We start from the raw sequence: 4,913 nt of genomic DNA, 5'->3' as shown, positions 1-4,913 counted from the left end.
GTGTGTGCATGGCACCATGCATTAGTATTTACTTACCTATTTTTGCCGCTTTATCTTGTTCTTGTCAATGCCTATGTCCCTTGATTTTGCTCTTCTCTTCCTCTCTTCGTCTTTTTTTCTCCTTTCTCTTGGTTCTGTTGTGGCTACGATTTCGTTCGTGCGGTTGGCATCGGCTAGTCTACTTGAGGTTGCTGGATCTGCTTGCTCTAGTGTCTGCAGGGTCGTGTTGTCTGTGAGGTACCTTGTGCAAACTATGTCCTGAAACTGTCTGAGTTGTTCCAATGAATCCATCAGGGCAATTGTTTGTTGCCCGACTAGGTTCTTGTTCTTTTCATCCAGTATTTTTTCCTTTTTGTTGCATTGGTTTTCAGCCCTGGTGGTTACTGAGGGTATCTGACCTCCTTCATGGAGTACTTTTTGCAACAATTTGTTTATCCTTTGGAATTTTTCTTCTGCTCCTGTGCTGATGCTTTTGTTTGGTTCCCTGCTTCCACTGGTGCCGACACGTGGTTCGCGCTGGCGTTTGGGTGGAGGTGGTAGCAGTTTGGTCGTGTTCTGGTGTTGCTGTTGTTTGCGATGTTCTCCTGCTATCTGCCGAATTGAAGACGAAGTTGATGCTGTGTTGGCATAGAAGATCCTCTCTACTGTTCCTTTCCATGTCTGCATCATTTTGGTGGAATGTAGTTAATTAGAATGGAAACCATTTTGAAACAGGGAAGGACTGATTTATGTAGAATATAGCTATACCTGTATTTTGCCAAATTCATAGTCATCTAGTCATGCTTTTCCGTTCCTTTTCATGTCTGCTCTAGCTATTTTCTCTAGGTCACTCTCTTTGAGATGGTTTGCTCGTGGTAATGAGGTCTTGTCCATTGTCTTTGCAATCTTCCGCATTTCTTTTGTGTCGGTTGGCAGCAGCAGGGAGTCGAGGTACATGATTACTGGCCCCTGTGACAAACCATTGACATGCTTTTTGTTCTTTTCTTCCTGAGGCAAATCTCTGCGTTTCTGCCATGTCTTGGCTCCTTCCTTAATACATTCGACGATTACCTCACAGAAATCCATCTTTTCCATCTCTGGATAGTCCATGTCCTCAACCATTATAGCTTGTCGGGCGAAGATAGCGACGCTTGACCCGCAGACAACGTTGTGGAAAAAAATAAGGAAAAATATTTTAACTAATTTCCTGTTTGACTGTTCGTCATCTAGTTCCACCAATTTATTTAGCTCCGTGAACAGTTCTTTTGGCCTGAAATCTGTATGTTTGAAGCCAAGGTCTGACATCAGTTTTTTCATTAAAATTGGGTTCTTCGCTGGCCTTGGTGCTGACTTTTCTGTGTCATTTGGGTAACCAAACACCTTGTGTATAGCTTCCTTGGTAATCTTGAGTTTCTTGTCTTCGGTACCATCACCGAAGGTTATTGTCATGCTTTCTATGTCCAGGTTGTCGTAGATGTGTGCTGCAAGTGGTCTGCAGATGGAGCCCGTTATTTTGCAGCTCTCTATGCTGCCAAATCCTGCCATCCTAATATCTTCCTTGTGACGGTCTTTAAGTAAATTCCATGCTTTCTTGACATGAGCGAATGCTGCCCCTGCCTTGATTTGGTATTTCTCTTCGTCTGTTTCTTGCTGTTCTTCGTCAACTGTTGGTGCTGCCAATTCTTTTCCGCTTGTCTTTGTTCTTTTTCTGTCCTTTTGTCCTGATTTGTTCTGTTTCAGAAGAGAAAATGAAAGGTTTTTGTTAGAAAGGAACCTTAGATCCTGAGTCCTTAATAGTGGTATTCAAAATTAGTACATAAGTGTGTTTTTACATCGTCGTCATGTTCTGCGTCGGTGTCATGCTCGTCGGCATCATCGCCGTTTGTAGGAATGAAATCTGCTTCATGTTCCCTGTCATCGTCGTCATCATTGGTATCTGAACCTTTCATGTTGGTATCGTCTTGTTATTTTTCTACCCTTCGTCGTTTGTTTTTCTTCTTGTGTTCAACTTGTTTCTTCGTGGCGGTTGGTGCTATTGGCGGGAGTACCATTAGAGGTAATGGATGATTCTGCAAGGTACTAGTGTCGATGTTGGTTTCAGCATTGTCGTTTTGCTTTTGCCTTTTTGCTCCAGGAGTAAAAATAGTGCTTGTATCTGATTTCCTCTTTTTTGCACGTTGCTGGATGTTTATTCTTGTTGAGCCTGGTGTAATTTATCATTTCTTCTGCAGGTGGTTTGTTCCTCATGTTTTGTTCTGTGGCCTTTTTCTGATGAATGAGGAGTCATGCTGCCTGTTTCTGCGCTGTGAATATCACCGTATTCGTGTCCTGTATAATGACTAGGTAACAAAAAATGATGTTCTTTTTGTTCGAAAATAGTTGATACACATTTAAAATATATGTCTTTCATGATTATGCATAAGAAATGTGAAACTCCCAAAGGGGATTTTTAGTTTTATTTTCTTGGGTTAAGATAGGTTATTACTATTGTTACCGATTGAGCTAATCAGGGGATGGAAGAAAATATTAATTAAGGTTATGAGTGCAGCAGGGGTAGTGAAGTTAGGGTGAAGCATTTTCTGAGACAAAAATGCACTCTGCAGGTGATATTTCATAATTGGAGGAATATCATCAATGATAGTTAAAGATTTATTGGGTAAGTTAAACTGTTTTTGAATTAAAAATAAGATAGTGTGTGAACATTTTTTATGTTTTCTATAAAGTTATATATAAAAAGTGGCAGGTAGTTTTATTTGTAGACATAGTTAAGTTATTGTTGTCAAGGATAGTAGTTAAGTTATTAATAACTCTCAATATAATTTTTTGTAGATGGACAGTGGAGACTTTTTGCTCAAACCTTTGACAGGAGCTTGCTGATTTGCATGCTCTTCAGCAGGGTCTTCGTCAATATTTTGCCTCGTTTCAGATTCTTCGTGTGGATTTGTCATTGCTGCATAAAAAATGGGCAGATGTTAGAAGCAGAGTCGAGTGTCACAGGAAAAAAACCCTGCGTGGTGTGAAAGCAATTTTGCATGGATAGAGAGGCACGGGTTGTTTTACCATTGAAGCACAGGGTACATCTATTCTTTGTTCACGGTATTTCACAGTAGAGGCACTTAATTTGAAAAATGGTTACATTGACCGGACAAGGGATGTAGAAAATCTCGTACGGTTATCAGTTTAGGCCTCTCAGGATGCTTGCGGGGTTTGGATCTATGGACGTATTCTAGTTACCGATGTTTCAGTTTTTTTACTTTTGAGCACAAATCGTATGGCGAAAATCCCAGGGCGGAGAGCAGTAACATTTCTATTAAATCTCGTCTCTGCGCTAGTTCAATTTGATAGGCAAATTCATTTAGGTTATTAGAAAACTCCTTGGTAGCGGTGGCTAGGGTTGCTGTTCCTGGAAGTTAAAAAATCACTATGATATACCCAATGGAATGGAGTGGGATAGAATGATAATTACCTTCAGTTGCTTGTGCTGTGTTCTTCGCTTTCATCCGCTTATTGTGTCGTTGCTTCTTTTTTGTTGCGATTTCCGCCGCTGCTGTTAAAGTCCTCGCCGTCGGTCGCCGCAGGCGGCGGGGTTATTGGTGTTGTCGCGGGCAGAGTGTGGCTATTTGTTTGTCGGATTTGAGTGTGGTTGGCGAACATGGTGGCGGTTGTCCGGTGACGCGAACTTGATTTCGAGTTTGTGTTTGTGTGCGGAAGGAAGGTGGAGAGCGTGCGGGAGTGATGAAGGTTTCGAGATTTACTTCGCGGAAGGGGAAGCAAGGTAATAGAAGAGGGAGGGAGAGATGGAAACCATCGAACCTTCTCTAATCTTCAGCCGTCAGTTTGGGCATCAAGATTCGTTATGCTTGGCTTGGTTTTTTTTGTGCTACAGTATCTTTTTTAGTGTTGAGACTGTTAGTTCTGAAGTGGAGCCTCTCAACAGGCATTTGGATGCAGGCACACGAGGCACATAAGTGCAGGTTCTACAGGCACATGGATGCAGGCACAGGAGGCACGGAAGTGTGGGTTCTACAGGCACTTACAGAGGGAAGCACAGGAGACATGGAAGTGTGGGTTCTACAGGCAGTTAGATTACCACGGGTCAGGCCAGTGTCGTATGAGGCACGTGGATGTAAGCAGCGGAGGCACAGAAATGCAACTAATACAGGCACGGACAAGCTGCTTCTCGAGGCACGGGTACCAACCCTGTGGATGTAGTACAAGAGTGCGGTGGCAGAGGCATGTGTTAGAATGCTCGGTTAAAGAGGCATGGTTGTGAAGTCTTGGGAGCGACGCGGGCGTGGCAGTGGGACCATGTAAGAGTCACGGCGCATGTTTCGTTAGGCATGTGAGGCACGTTGGTTCAGGCACGGAATGTAGAAAAGGTGAATCGACAACTGGCACGTACGTGTGTTTTCTCAAATCATGGGTGTTGTCGGTGTCAAAACCGGTGGATCTTCGGTAGGGGGTCCCGAACTGTGCGTCTAGGCCGGATGGTAACAGGAGGCAAGGGACACGAAGTTTTACCCAGGTTCGGGCCCTCTCGATGGAGGTAAAACCCTACGTCCTGCTTGATTAATATTGATGATATGGGTAGTACAAGAGTAGATCTACCACGAGATCGGAGAGGCTAAACCCTAGAAGCTAGCCTATGGTATGATTGTTGAGATGTATGTTGTCCTACGGACTAAAACCCTCCGGTTTATATAGACACCGAAGAGGGTTAGGGTTACACAAAGTCAGTTACAATGGTAGGAGATCTTCATATCCGTATCGCCAAGCTTGCCTTCCACGCCAAGGAAAGTCCCTTCCAGACACGGGACGGAGTCTTCAATCTTGTATCTTCATAGTCCAGGAGTCCGGCTGAAGGTATAATCCGGCTATCCGAACACCCCCTAATCCAGGACTCCCTCAGTAGCCCCTGAACCAGGCTTCAATGA

Source organism: Triticum urartu, chromosome 3 (genome assembly GCF_003073215.2).
Source record: "Triticum urartu cultivar G1812 chromosome 3, Tu2.1, whole genome shotgun sequence".
NCBI lineage: Eukaryota > Viridiplantae > Streptophyta > Magnoliopsida > Poales > Poaceae > Triticum > Triticum urartu.
Note: the sequence above shows the minus strand (reverse complement) of the source record.